The sequence below is a fragment of the Dermochelys coriacea genome, chromosome 1 (genome assembly GCF_009764565.3).
Source record: "Dermochelys coriacea isolate rDerCor1 chromosome 1, rDerCor1.pri.v4, whole genome shotgun sequence".
Lineage (NCBI taxonomy): Eukaryota > Metazoa > Chordata > Testudines > Dermochelyidae > Dermochelys > Dermochelys coriacea.
In genome coordinates this window covers 29,797,402-29,813,333 of record NC_050068.2, presented here as the reverse complement: position 1 = coordinate 29,813,333, position 15,932 = coordinate 29,797,402, and the positions used below count along the sequence as shown (strand labels likewise).

The 15,932-nt window shown below is 40.7% G+C and overlaps 1 protein-coding gene across 2 annotated transcripts in view; it reads right to left on the bottom strand.

Moving 5' to 3' along the window:
• The window catches only part of CNTN5 (contactin 5), a 1,042,858-nt gene that overhangs the window by 743,902 nt on the left and 283,024 nt on the right, over positions 1-15,932 (bottom strand). For both annotated transcript variants that reach the window (XM_038372749.2, XM_038372738.2), the window contains one exon: positions 3,899-4,027. The gene's annotated coding sequence lies outside the window, so the exon portion shown is untranslated. The remainder of the gene's footprint in view (positions 1-3,898; positions 4,028-15,932) is intronic.

Below are 15,932 nucleotides of genomic sequence, written 5' to 3'. Positions count from 1 at the left end.
TCCCAATCCCCAGTCATAAGTTACATGGTTAGCAAACAGCTCCAAGGTGCCAAAACCATAGGTGGTGATTGGCAGTGGTTAGGGGCAACCAAGCCTTACTCACTTTTCTCCAGCTGTTTCTCTTTTATGGGAGATGGGTTAATACAGATACCTTCATGCTGGTTCTATACTGTAGGAAGATTCCAACTTAGATTTGGGTTAACCCTCTCCCTCCTCCAGGGCAAAATAAGCTGGTTTATGGCCAGGATCATTGAGCACAGTGGGACAAAGCTGCTGCAACATAACATGTCTAATGGATAAATTATTAGAAATGGATATTCAATGCTAGTTCTTGAAAAGCTCTCATAAAACTATGACAGGCTATTTCATTTGTGTGTAATACTTTACTGGGTTTGCTTATAACAGTTACAGAAGACATTTTTTTTTAAAACTCATAGCTATGAGTGGATAGAACTTCTGGCACCTACCCAAACAGGTCACCATGAGCTGGATAATGTGACAATCTGTTATCATTAGCTCTGTTGGAAAGGTTCTGAAGACACTAGAGAGAATTAAATGACCTGGAAAACTCAGTCTATGGAAAAGTCTATTGTACTCATCTCCGTTATTTCCATCTCTATGCACCACTGGGATGGTGTAACAGCATGATTGGTAGGGGTGAAAAATACAAAAGGTCATTTTTCAGTTTTCCTTTTAGCCAGAACAAACCATTGGAAGTTTGCTAATCTTCCCCACAGAATATGTCTTGCTCTCTGAAGATTCTTCCATGTACTAAATATGTTAATCTTTGAAAAATCACCACATTTGGAAGAAAGTGAAGAGCTCTCTATTTAAATAGCTAGCAAACGGTGTTTCTATTTCTGTCCTTCAGTGTTATGACTACCAGTATTTCTAGCTGTCTAAAATAGCAATATCCAAGTTTAGAAACTGTTTTTTGCTAAATACTGTGATTATTTTCCTTTGAATTTTTAAAGCCAGGGAAGTTTCAAAACAAGAGTATTTTCCTATTGAACTTAACTACTGACCTCTGCAATTTGAAGCAGCTAATATAAATGGAGGCTGTTAAAGTACTGAAATACAGTATTCTCAAATATACCTTGATGGCCACTGAAGTCTGTGTGTTTTATTTTATTTTATTTGTTTTTAAATAAGACACAGGTAATAATTTTGCTGTTTTGTCTGGGCAATTAGTTTGACATGAAGGGACAGTCTCTGATTTGCCCCAGCTACTGTCTGTGAATAGCACCAATGTACATGGTAGTTTCAGCTTTAAGAGGAGTCCCCAGTATGGGGAGGATCCTCATGCGGAGTAAAACCACAGCAGCAGCTCCTAAGTTAAGCATCCTGAATCCCCAATATACATAGCAGGGGAAAGGAGGCAAGGCAAGAGCATCCTTATGCCTCAGTGATCCCTGGCTGAAGGGAATGACTTTTGGAGGCCACAGGCAGGTAGTATAAAGTAGAGGAGCCCTGAGTCTGCTATACTTCACATTGATTAATGGGGTCAATGCAGAGCAAATTAGGATCAGGGAGTCAAACAGGTTTTAAAAGCCTTCATTAAGACCCACTCCTGACCTGTTTCAAGCACAGCACAGGATCTAGCCTGAAACGTGCCAAGATGTAGTCTTCCCCCATAACAGTGGAAGCAATGCTATTTTTGCCTCAATAATCCCTTTCTTTAAGTGGTAAATTGGAAATTTATGTTTCATCCTCAGTAGAACTAAGAGACATAGCCAAACCTTGCTCCATCACATGTGACCAAAAAGTGAAATCAATGTGGTACATGGGGTGTCAGGATAGAATCTGGCCTCTATTGTCTGATATTACATAAGAAAGGAGGCATAGTAGTGCAAACCCAAAATACTGTCCCTAGAGCTGGTCAACCCAAACCACGGAATCCAAATACACACCTAATTCTGAAGCTCGTCTGATACAGATACTCATTCATGTAGTTTGTACCTTTATAATGGGCAGAAATCCTAGATCCAAACACTCTCAAACTTTAAAGTTTAGCTACAGACCTTATCTTTAGATGTATGGACACTGAATTTAAAATACTGCACAATAGTAATTGGTGAGCAGCAGTTGTTTTCCATTTCATTTTTTGCATTGGTATCAAACTCCTCTTACCAGGTATGGTATATCGCACTCTCTCTCTCTCTCAAATATTAATGCAGAGAGAGCGTGAGCGCATGCGTGCTTTTCACTTTCTAGATCATGAGAATCCTGCCATGGGTGTAAATCTATAAAAACATACTGATGCTAGCAACTCATCAACAATATAAATTCATTTTGAGAGGGCTAAGCTAGTGATGGCTGCACCAACTGCCATCAAAGAGTCTGCTTTCCAGGATCTCAGGCTAGCACTCCTTTTAATATATACACTATCCTTCAATAAATCCCCTCCAGATACTGGGGCTAGTGTGCAGAATGCAGCTTCAAGTTAAACTGTCAATCTTTCAGCTGAAAGCTTTTAGTGGTTGCAACAACAGATCAGACACAAGAAAATGAATGAAATTGTATTGTATTTAAAGTGACACTGTGAATCTACTCTTAGTGGGTTCATCAGTTCTAATTCAGTTATGTCTGTTTGGAGTGCACTGTGTCTCATTTATTTCAATAGCTTTCCAGTCTTCTAATGTAATTCTCAATTAGTAGGGTAGGCAGGTAAAACATCTGACATTACAACAGTGAACTATGCACTTCCAAATCTGTTTGCACAGGCATGTGTTACTCTGTAACAAGCTCCTTATCCCCAACCTGGAACTATGGTTTATTAATAGGTCAGCATAAAGGTTCTTCTCAAAAATTAATTAGAGGCATTTTGAACTACATGAACATAATTCATTCTGCTGGTGAATGATTAAGTACACCAGTTAACAGGTAACCATAGACATTTACTCTTTCATTCCATTTCCATCTGCTGATGCTTCCTCAATAAATGTAAATTGGATATCTATCATTCATCTGGATAATGAGCATCAGATCTCAACATCTCTTATCTACAGCTGTTGTACTGCATTGCATTAGGCTGTCAGTGAGCACCATGAATTTGACCTGTTCATTAATGCAGTATATTGTATTTACTTGAACATGTACGAAAAAAATCACCTGAACTTAATTTCAGTATGCAAGAGGTTTGCTCCTGCATATATTAAATGCACATATAAATACATACATACACACACACACACACACACACACACACACACACAATATATATGAAAACAAATACAATTTCAGTGGGCTTAGGTGAAATTTCAGAAATGATATGGGCCTGAACCAAAAAGTGTTTTACCTGAACATTTCCCTGTGGGCAAGTTACGATCTCAATCCGAACTTTGCAGCTGATTCCCATCATCTCAATAATAGAATGATGGAAAAGCCCAGGTCCAACCACATTCAGACTCTTGGGAAGTTGAGAAGCCAATATGAACTTGATGTTCCAGGGCTGTCTCTAATAGTCTTTAGTAATTAGATTTACTAATCAGTTACTATTTAACATGTAATTGCAGTCTTATTAAATTTGACCAAATAGCTGTTTAATGAACAGTTAGATGTGTGTTACAACAATTAAAAATATAATCAATACATTTCCAAATAAATAAATGGTATTAATTTCTATATACCAATTGACTATTCTTACCATATTCACCAAAGTTCCCAATGAAGTGGATGAGATTTTTTTTAAATGCACATTTCCTGGGCAGGCATGATCAACTTGTTCAGTCTAAAATTACCTCATTTGAGTTAATTGTTCTATATATTGCTCCCTCTTACCATTGGATTTCTGGTGGCAATAGTCTAAGCAACTGGTTTCAGTTTGGCAAGTACATAAATGCTTGAGTTTAGCACACTAACACATTTGAAATAAACTTGGTTTAAACATCCACTATACCTGAATTCAGCTATCAGCTGTATGGACAGAGCCCTCAAAGGGAAATGATCAGCAGATAGTCCTTGTATGAGTGAAAATTGAAGACGACAAGGTGTTGAATTGAGTCAAAAATTAGTCCTTTCAGGTAATCTGTTGAAGAGAAAAAAAAAGTATATGATGTTATATTTGAAGCTGTCATTTAATCTCTTTTCATATGGAGACTGTCAGCTTTGTTATTTGACTTTCCACTATGACATTATTCCTGATATGTTGTGAGAGACAGCTGCTATAGCTACCTATGTGAATTAAGACATCTCCTTCTTTCTTGTTTCACAATCGGTACATTATCACGCTAATGTGACGGTGCTTTATTTTATACCGGCAAAAGAGCAGTGCTATTTCTTTAAATTAGAAAGAAGGGAGGAGTCTTCTTCCTCTTCCTCTTTTTAATATAATAGGGCTGGGAATAGGACTGGGGGAAAATGTGTTTGTACTAAATAACCTACTATGATAACATAGCCCCTAGCTATTGGATCCGACTACCTGTAACAGGAGAAGTAATCAGTTAATGTTAATTCTACTCTGCGGGACAGTAAGATCCAACATCTCTCCTTCCCATTGCCACCATGTAGCCTTGTGGGGCGGGGGGGAATACAGAGAAGAGCTAGCAGAAACAGAAGCAGCCAAAGCAAGGAACTTTAAAAAAACCCCACACTTTTGGACATTCTAATGAAAACTGTAGGATGTTCTGACTCTCTGTGCTGATAGGCCATGTCTTCTAATCCTCCACCTTCCTGAGTCTCTTCACCTCAACTTCACTCTACAGCTGCCTCTCCGTACACTCTTCTCCCATGGCTCTGATTTTCTTTTCCATTTAACTCCTGCCCACCTAACTAGTCACCCCCCTCCTCTCCCAAAAAATACCCCAAAACAAAACATGGAACACATACAACATTTGCCACCATTACATTGCTTACTCTGCTTACGTGTTAGATTCCTGCCCCTGTGCTATGTCTGTCTTGTCTATTTAAACAATTCACTCTATCACTGCCTGGTACAATGCAGCCCCATGTTTATCTGGCCCAAAGGCCCTGCCAAAATACATGTTAAATAATAATACTCAGACATTATTGTTGGATATTTAAGGGTATTTTTTGAGAGCTATAGTCCTCTGTTCTTTTCCTAAAGTAGCTTTGGCCTTTTTTTTTTTTTTTTTTTGGTGACCCCTTGTAGGTAATACATACGTACAACAGCTGCTGACTAAACACCTGGTTTAGAATATCCTACTCTAACCACATACCCTTGTGACTTCATGTAAGCTCCCTGGCCCAGGGAAAAAATCAATGCCACAAAGAGGGTCAGGCCCTTAGCTCAGGGCACAAGAAACTTAAGCACAATACCATAACAAAGGAGTTTCTCTGCCTCACATAGGCTAGAGTTCCCAAAAGCTTTCCTGTCATCTCTTGTCCTGTCCCAGGGAGTCCTACAGGAGGCTTTCCACTCCTTGCAGTATTCATACTCCAGGCCAACAGTCTGGGAGTCTTCTAGTAACTAGGGTCATTCCTCTGTTTAAGGACCTGCTATAGAAGGCTATTTACTCCCCATAGTTCCCTACCTCAGCTGAGCACTTGCTGGCCTTTATAAGGACCAGCTGCTCTTCAGACTATCATCTGACCCTTAGCCCCTCAGCTTTAGCTGGGAGGCACTTGAAATTGAGCCCATCTCTTAAAGGAGGCACTTTGTTGTGGGGAGAATGATATGCTATTATCAGCACAGACACACAAATCCCTTTTTGGAATAGAGTCAGATTACTTATCTGCCTTGAAAAGCAAAAATCTGCTTAGTGTCATTTTTTATCTTGTCTTCTTACCCTGTTATATACCTACACACACACACACACACACTTCAATCTTGCTTCATTTTTAGTAACTGCCTTAAGAAGAGATGGAACATATGTTTTTTGTTTATTAATGGGCCACAAACTTCTTTTCAGAAATAAACTTTCGTTGAAAAATTAAAACAAAAACAAGCAAGCATAAAAGAGTAACCTTCAGCTCTGGCCTGAATGTCACCATTACTGGACACATTAATGGAAGAAACCCACAGTTTTTAAAAAAATGTCAGCTGATAGAAACATCTGCAGATCACTCATGTTTGCAGAAGGTGTTCTATACAGTAGGTCTTGGTAATTAGAATGAAACAATAAATCATGCTTTTCACTTTCACAGCCATATAATCCAAGGGTTGCAAAACATTTCACAAACATTTTTTAATACAGCCTCACAACAGCTCAGCTGCAGACTTCCCTCCTTCCCCATGCCACAAGACTCCTGGTGTTGTTGAGTGAACAGGGAATTGAGAGGAGAAGGAGGTGGAGGAGCAGAGATCCACAGACAGGTTCTATAGCAAGAGTCTTGCTCTGCACTGCTGGGTAGTCTCTCATGGCAGCATGCAAGCCTAGTATCCATGTTGAATTGTCTCACCACTTCCAGCTTTACTCTGTGACTGATTCTCTGGAGAGGGTGGGGGGAAGGTGTCACAGAGTGCTAAGTGACAGTTAATGCAGCCTCAAGTCTCTTTATCATAGCCTATGATTTATCTCTGGTACAGGCTGGGAGGTAGTATACTTCTTAGTGCAGTTTCTACCCTCCCACACAAACACTCCTGCCCCTGATGCTTTTTCTTCACTACCTTGTGATCACATGCCTATTTGAGAAAGTGGGAAAGGCAGCCTCAAGGAGAATGGAGGAAACTCACTTAGCTGCTTTACCCCTTCATAGGAACCCACTACCATTTTCTCTGTGGATTTACTCCTCTCCACATCATGCACCAGCAGGGAAGATATAGGTTGTGAGGAGACAACTCCACAGTATCTACATGCTTTTGAACTTGAGTTTCCCCCAATGGAGAGTGCTCTAGCCACAGGGCTGTGGGACTTGCCTCTTGAAGCTGTTCCACTGTGTATAAATAACCAAATAGTCATTGGGCCAAAGAGTGAAACTGTGGGAGATCCAAGATTCATGTCCATGTGCTAATGATTCTTTATTTATACTCAGCAGAGCTGCTTCAACAGGAGAGATTGGGACAGCCTCCCCCCCGTATACCCCATAGCCAAGTGGCTAGGGCAGCACTACTTACAGTGTAGTGGGAGTTCAAATCCCTTCTCCATATTAGGTGAGGGGAACAATTGAACCTCAATGTCCCACATCCCAGCTGAATGTACTAATTAGAGGGCTAAAGCTTAATAGGGAGGATCCTCCTCTTGCCATTTTGTGAATCCGGCCCTTGAAAATGCCCAGCAACAAAATGCTTCAGGTCAAATGAAATGTTTTGTTAGGGCCCAATATAGAGTTTTTCAATTCAACAAAATTTTTCAGAATTTACAAATCAAATTTAGTTTTTGGTTTTTCAGCATTGCCAGTGAATTGAAAAAAATCAATTATTTGCATAGGTCTAGTTACACTTGCTTAAAATATTTTATCTTCCTATCTACTGATATCAAAAGTCTAGGAAAAATGTAGTAATCCTTTGAGGGAAGTCTGGGACTGTAAGTGGAGTTCATGGCAAACATAAACATGCTGCTGAATTCAATGTCTACTGAAATGTTTTCATAATAAATCCTAGTAAAATAATCAGTAGGATGGGTGGAGGGTGCTAGGCTGATTAAAAAACAAACAAACTTGTGCCCCTTTTAATAAGGGTGTTTTGATAGCAATGGGCCCAAGCCACCAAGTTTGGATCTGGATTCACAGTTCCCTAAAGTTTGGATCCTTGAGTTTAGATTCCTGGGTGTGGTTCAGAGCCACTTCTATTTTCAAGACAGCCATCTTAACACATAAAGATAGACATCTACCGACAGTAAGTATATTAAACTCTAATCAAGATTCTGAATGTGCTAGGTTCTTCATCATACTGGGACATAAATTTTGTATCAAGGCTCCCTGAATATTGTGTCACACGAGTGCCACATTCACAAGCAGACTGTTAATTTTGTGGTAGCCCAAGGGGAAAAGGAGTTACAGAGAGCAGTTATCACTGAATTAGATATCAAAATGAACAACAAAATCAATACTAGAATTGTTAATTCAATAAACTCTGATGTTTTTTGCATTTTTTTCTCTCTCCGTAGATCACAGAGATGTGCAGCAAACTGGAAATTTCACAAGTCAGGTGCTGTAGTCTGATTGCCAAATTTATGGTCAGTGTGCTCCAGAAGCAATAGTTCTTCCTAGCTTCTAGGATAGGGCATAGGATTCCGATGCCCCACCCTCCAACCACACTGCCTAATGGTTGGTAACTTGCCCCTCACCTCCTTCAGCATGGTTTGACAGGAAGAGGTGGTGGCCTCCTTTAATTTATTATTTCCTTTCACCATGTGCTCCAAATATTTATATAATACTTATTATTATTAATTATTATTATTTATTATTTATTGGCTGCTCTAGAGCACTTTTCATCAGTAGATGTCAAAGCACTTTACAAAGGAGGTCAGTACCATTATCCCCATTTGTACGCATGGGGAAACTGAGTCACAGAGAGATGAAGTGAGTTGCCCAAGGTCATCCAGAAGGCCAATAGCACAGATTAATGGAGGTGAAGTTTTTAATGAGCCTCTCCCTGAACCTGCATGATTCAGCAACCTATGCAAGAGTTTGGTAGAGCAAAGGGACAGATTTTGGCAGGGCAAAATTCTGCATTGGGAGCTAATTCCCAGAGTTATCTCTGCAGCTGCTGACACATGATTCTAATTTGAATATATTAAGAATAAATTATAAATAATGACATTAAATTTAATAAATAAGCCTTGAATCTTAATCATGTGATATGGAGATGCTTACATGTGGCGTGGTTTTTGGCTACTGTTGTCTGCTTCTCTGGGGTCAGCACAGTAGCCTCTGGGTAACAAGCAATATAACACTGTATGCATGGTTTGGGATTTCAATCCTCTAAATCACAGGCTAACAAACACAACCTTGTTACTACAGCTAGTCACACGGTTTTCTGTGCATCCTGTATTTTGTCAGAATCGTATCTCCCCTAAGCCCACTGTCAGGGAACCAATCTTACTCTCTAACACAAAAAAGAAGGGAGGAGAGAAATCATGAGAGAGAAAGTTGGCTAGAGCTGCTATTTCAGACTTAAAAAGAAAAGGAGTACTTGTGGCACCTTAGAGACTAACAAATTTATTAGAGCATAAGCTTTCGTGAGCTACAGCTCACTTCATCGGATGCATTTGGTGGAAAAAACAGAGTAGAGATTTATATACACACACACAGAGAACATGAAACAATGGGTTTATCATACACACTGTAAGGAGAGTGATCACTTAAGATAAGCCATCACCAACAGCAGGGGGGGGAAGGAGGAAAACCTTTCATGGTGACAAGCAGGTAGGCTAATTCCAGCAGTTAACAAGAATATCAGAGGAACAGTGGGGGGTGGGGTGGGAGGGAGAAATACCATGGGGAAATAGTTTTACTTTGTGTAATGACTCATCCATTCCCAGTCTCTATTCAAGCCTAAGTTAATTGTATCCAGTTTGCAAATTAATTCCAATTCAGCAGTCTCTCGTTGGAGTCTGTTTTTGAAGCTTTTTTGTTGAAGTATAGCCACTCTTAGGTCTGTGATCGAGTGACCAGAGAGATTGAAGTGTTCTCCAACTGGTTTTTGAATGTTATAATTCTTGACGTCTGATTTGTGTCCATTCATTCTTTTACGTAGAGACTGTCCAGTTTGGCCAATGTACATGGCAGAGGGGCATTGCTGGCACATGATGGCATATATCACATTGGTAGATGCGTAGGTGAAGGAGCCTCTGATAGTGTGGCTGATGTGATTAGGCCCTATGATGGTATCCCCTGAATAGATATGTGGACAGAGTTGGCAACGGGCTTTGTTGCAAGGATAGGTTCCTGGGTTAGTGGTTCTGTTGTGTGGTGTGTGGTTGCTGGTGAGTATTTGCTTCAGATTGGGGGGCTGTCTGTAAGCAAGGACTGGTCTGTCTCCCAAGATCTGAGAGAGCGATGGCTCGTCCTTCAGGATAGGTTGTAGATCCTTGATGATGCGTTGGAGGGGTTTTAGTTGGGGGCTGAAGGTGATGGCTAGTGGCGTTCTGTTGTTTTCTTTGTTGGGCCTGTCCTGTAGTAGGTGACTTCTGGGTACTCTTCTGGCTCTGTCAATCTGTTTCTTCACTTCAGCAGGTGGGTATTGTAGTTGTAGGAATGCATCCCACCATCAACCTCAGCCTGGACCAGTCCACACAAGAGATCCACTTCCTGGACACTACGGTGCTAATAAGCGATGGTCACATAAACACCACCCTATATCGGAAACCTACTGACCGCTATTCCTACCTACATGCCTCTAGCTTTCATCCAGATCATACCACTCGATCCATTGTCTACAGCCAAGCGCTACGATATAACCGCATTTGCTCCAACCCCTCAGACAGAGACAAACACCTACAAGATCTCTATCATGCATTCCTACAACTACAATACCCACCTGCTGAAGTGAAGAAACAGATTGACAGAGCCAGAAGAGTACCCAGAAGTCACCTACTACAGGACAGGCCCAACAAAGAAAACAACAGAACGCCACTAGCCATCACCTTCAGCCCCCAACTAAAACCCCTCCAACGCATCATCAAGGATCTACAACCTATCCTGAAGGACGAGCCATCGCTCTCTCAGATCTTGGGAGACAGACCAGTCCTTGCTTACAGACAGCCCCCCAATCTGAAGCAAATACTCACCAGCAACCACACACCACACAACAGAACCACTAACCCAGGAACCTATCCTTGCAACAAAGCCCGTTGCCAACTCTGTCCACATATCTATTCAGGGGATACCATCATAGGGCCTAATCACATCAGCCACACTATCAGAGGCTCCTTCACCTGCGCATCTACCAATGTGATATATGCCATCATGTGCCAGCAATGCCCCTCTGCCATGTACATTGGCCAAACTGGACAGTCTCTACGTAAAAGAATGAATGGACACAAATCAGACGTCAAGAATTATAACATTCAAAAACCAGTTGGAGAACACTTCAATCTCTCTGGTCACTCGATCACAGACCTAAGAGTGGCTATACTTCAACAAAAAAGCTTCAAAAACAGACTCCAACGAGAGACTGCTGAATTGGAATTAATTTGCAAACTGGATACAATTAACTTAGGCTTGAATAGAGACTGGGAATGGATGAGTCATTACACAAAGTAAAACTATTTCCCCATGGTATTTCTCCCTCCCACCCCACCCCCCACTGTTCCTCTGATATTCTTGTTAACTGCTGGAATTAGCCTACCTGCTTGTCACCATGAAAGGTTTTCCTCCTTCCCCCCCCGCTGTTGGTGATGGCTTATCTTAAGTGATCACTCTCCTTACAGTGTGTATGATAAACCCATTGTTTCATGTTCTCTGTGTGTGTGTATATAAATCTCTACTCTGTTTTTTCCACCAAATGCATCCGATGAAGTGAGCTGTAGCTCACGAAAGCTTATGCTCTAATAAATTTGTTAGTCTCTAAGGTGCCACAAGTACTCCTTTTCTTTTTGAGAATACAGACTAACACGGCTGCTACTCTGAAACCTATTTCAGACTTGACTCCCACTGGATCTTAAAACTTTGTGACAGGGACGTGCTGCACCTTCCTACTGAGAGCGCTGCCACTCCCGCCACCTCTGCTGCTGCCGCTGTCAGTAAAATAACACCTCCGGAAACCCAGTGTGGTGTCATTGCTACTTGCCAAAAGCTAATGATCATCTTGTGACAAACTCCTCTGAGCTAGGCTCCTGTAAACGCTGTTTCCTTGGATTCAGCTTAATTTAGGCAAGTACTTGTTTTCAAGTCACATTAATGGAATGTGGTATTTTTGTTTTGTTTTTTTAAGACACATGAGTTTCACAGACGTGTGTCGCTTTGCAGTGGGAAATTTAGACATGAGTAACGCAGGGTCTTTGGAGTCATCGGGTACCAAATAACATGGATCTGTATCCAACAGAAGCTGAATATGCATCCTCTTTACCAGGAGGCCTGGAGAATAGCCACAGTCTAACGAACTGAGGCTAAATGCTAGTTCAGCTGTGTTGGCTCTGCTCAATTTTACTTACTTTTCAGTGTTTCCAGAGTGCACAGCTCAATAACAATGTACTAAATTTCTACTGCGCATTGCATTTGACATTCTCAAGGTGCTTTACAAATATCAATGAATTAAGCCTGTCAGGGAGGTAAATGTAATTTCCATTTTACACATGGGAACACAAAGGAACGGTGATACTGGCCAACACTGGAGTGCTTCAGGTTTTGGGTGTCCAATATGAAACATTTAATACTAGCCTGATTTTCAACTCTCCCCATGAACTTTAACTACCATCCTGTATGTTCTGTACCTCTGAAAATAAAACTCTGCAGTAGGAGACAAAATTGAGACACCCCAAGTTAGACCACTCCTTTGAAAATGTGAGTCTAAATGATTTCCCAAAGCCAGGCAGTGATTAACTATCAGAAACAGTAGTAGCACTCAAGTCTCCTCTTTCTTTCCCCTGTGCTAGACCATGCTGAATCTGAGGCTTGGTATACGCTTGGAGGTTATAGTGGCATCACTACACCACACGGGCATGTACAAACCACGACCAACATAATCCTCACAACATAACCCCCACTATGCCAACATAACCTCCACCATGGGCACAGCGATGTCAATAGAAGAGTGCTTCCACTGAGGTCCCCAACATTGTTCAGGGAAGTGACGTTCCAACATTGACAGAAAAACTCCTTCTATCAGTGCAGGCTGTATCAACAGTACAGGGCTGTGCCTTAGAAGGCACAATTCCACCAGTTAAAGAAGAAGGATCTGTTCAAACTGCCTGCAAAACACAAGGTCCATTTCTCATCCTTCATACAATTGCTTAATAAGCAACTACAAGAAAAGAGATGTAGAAATAAGAACCTCCACATTTTATAATCAGAATTGAGGATACTGGAGTGCAGGATCGCAATCACTGCAAAATGACAAATGTTGTGTTTATAAATGGTGTCCATTGTGCTTCTTTTATTCCACTCAGAGCAATCTCCCATCAAGCAGCAGGAATGGAACATTCAACAGTAAACTGGCACCTAGATGCCATGGTGATGATCACATTAACTACATATAGATTAAATCAGATAGCAGGTAGGCACAGTATCAATGGCATTTAAGGATGATCTGTACAGTACAGTCCTGTCTCTTAGTGAGAGAAGGACTGCCGTGAAAGATGTGTGCTTAGGATGATTTAAGTGCACCAAAATCTTTTGCGGAATATAGCAGTTTCCCTAAAGTTGTGTTATAATTGTGATAGAGCAAAATTCCACTATGAATAATATCCAAGGAGCAAAGCTATTCAAGGATTAATACAAAATACATTATATTAAAAACCTTCCCAGTAACTACTTATGCATGTGCATGCACACACACTGCCAAAGGGAAATATTGAGAGAATCCATCTCTCATTTGCATACTGTAGTTTTAATTTCTTTTGAGCTTGTTCTACAGTAAGTAGAGACCTGGCCAGTCTTACCTTAAGATAATATATTTTTGTCTGGCCTGAGTTTTCTCTGTGACCAGGACAAGACAGAAGTACTTTCTAGTGCACTGCATTTTGGATCATGTTTGAGGGATTGTAAGTATTGCTATTTACATCTTCACATAGCACCATCTAGCTTCCCACCAAGGACTGCAGAACTGCCAATGATTAGTAAGTTTCTGGTTTGTAATTTGGTTTAAGATGTAAAGTAGAAAATGGTTATACTTAAAACAAAAGAAAAATACATAAGAAAGAGAGAAGGAAGGCAAGAAACAGAGTGGAAAGATGGAGGTGGCTCATTGGACAAATCAAATGGATTGGAACCAAGGTACCAGAAAGTTGGTCCCTGGCCTTGAAGAGAGCAGTTCAGGTTAGAACTTCACGCTGGTTAGGTGTCTGCTCAGGCAAGGCTTTTTTAGGGGCTATCTAAGATGTCAAACTGGGCCTTACCATGGGAAGACTATGTTACTTGAATTTTATCACTGGAACTTAAGTCAAATTAAACCCATTTTTTTAGGTTAAATGAAAACTTTCTATTTTTTCATACTTACAAGTGACTCTCAGTTTCTTTGTTCTCTTTCTCTCCTCAGTGCTTTCCTAAAATTACAACATCATCTCCCATGATACAACTCTAGCGTGGCAATAGTTAATACTGTTGCTCCTCTGCTGAGCAGTAGCAGATGTCTGGAGCTATGCAAGTTGGCTTCCCAGCGGAGGAGAAATCAGTGATGTACAGTCTAGGTATATTCTAAGTGTAACTTGCTTTATTTACATATACACCACTCCTGGAACAGAGGCAGTTACAAACAACGTGCATGTAATCCTTTCAAGAATCTCAGACCAAAACTAATGTCTGGTTTCCTGGGTAGAAACTCTGCTTCAAGAATTGAATCTCGTCAAAAATGAAGGCAGAGGGCGTTTCCTGCTGCTTGCATAGCTCCTTCTACACAGAACATTGCATAATAAACAAGGTCATACCATATGTCTTCCCAAGATTAAATATTTGCTCTCACACTTAGGGCTGGTCTACACTACCATGGTAAGTCGACCTAAGCTACGTTACTTCAGTTATGTGAATAACGTAACTGAAGTCGATGTAGCTTAGGTTGATTTACCATGGTGTTTACACCATCCTGTATCGAAGGGAGACACTGTCCCACTGACTTACTTTACTCTTCTCGGGGAACTAGAGTACCAGAGTCAAAGGCTTCTATCATCATATTGGTGCATGTTCATAAGAATAACAAATAATTAGCACTAAATCTTCCTCCAAACTTCAAATAAACATCAGGGTCTTTTATGCCCTAAGTAAAAGCAAGATTAAACAGATTCATCTTGTACCATGTCCTGCAAGTCACCAAACTCTGACCCCAAGAATTCATACATTCCAGAGCAAAGGGCCCTCCATCAAAAACACTCTGCCGCCTTCTCCGAGGAATTCAACCCTGAGGACGGTATGAGCATTACAAACAAGCACAACTGTTGCAATGGGATGTAGGCAGTTTCTGGAAATAGCTGGTTCCCAGTCCATTCAGGTTAACAATTATCATTGTTTACAAACAAACAAAAAAGATATACCATGTGTGCTGTAGCCTAACACTGCTTTAGATTTTGGCATTCAGTGTAAGGTACACTGAAATCTAAATAACAGTCTGCCAGGAAACTTAAAAATCATCTTTTTTTTAATTTTTTTTTTTTTAGATAGGATACCACTTATGATAGGCCGACGTTTCCCATAAATGAGGATTATCTCTTGAGTATCTGGGATGCTAACACGGAGCAGGTTTCAGAGTAGCAGCCGTGTTAGTCTGTATTCGCAAAAAGAAAAGGAGGACTTGTGGCACCTTAGAGACTAACAAATTTATTGGAGCATAAGCTTTCGTGAGCTACAGCTCACTTCATCGGATGCATTCAGTGGAAAATACAGTGGGGAGATTTATATACACAGAGAACATGAAACAATGGGTGTTACCATACACACTGTAAGGAGAGTGATCACTTAAGGTGAGCTATTACCAGCAGGAGAGCTGTGGAAAAAAAACCTTTTGTAGTGATAATCAAGGTGGGCCATTTCCAGCAGTTGACAAGAACATCTGAGGAACAGTGGGGGGTGGGGGGTGAATAGACATGGGGAAATAGTTCTATTTTGTGTAATGACCCATCCACTTCCAGTCTTTATTCAAGCCTAAGTTAATTGTATCCAGTTTGTAAATTAATTCCAATTCAGCAGTCTCTCACTGGAGTCTGTTTTTGAAGTTTTTTTGTTGAAGAATTGCAACTTTTAGGTCTGTAATCGAGTGACCAAAGAGACTGAAGTGTTCTCCGACTGGTTTTTGAATATTACAATTCTTGACATCTGATTTGTGTCCATTTATTCTTTTATGTAGAGACTGTCCCGTTGGAACAATGTACATGGCAGAGGGGCATTGCTGGCACATGATGGCATATATCACATTGGTAGGTGTGCAGGTGAATGAGCCTCTG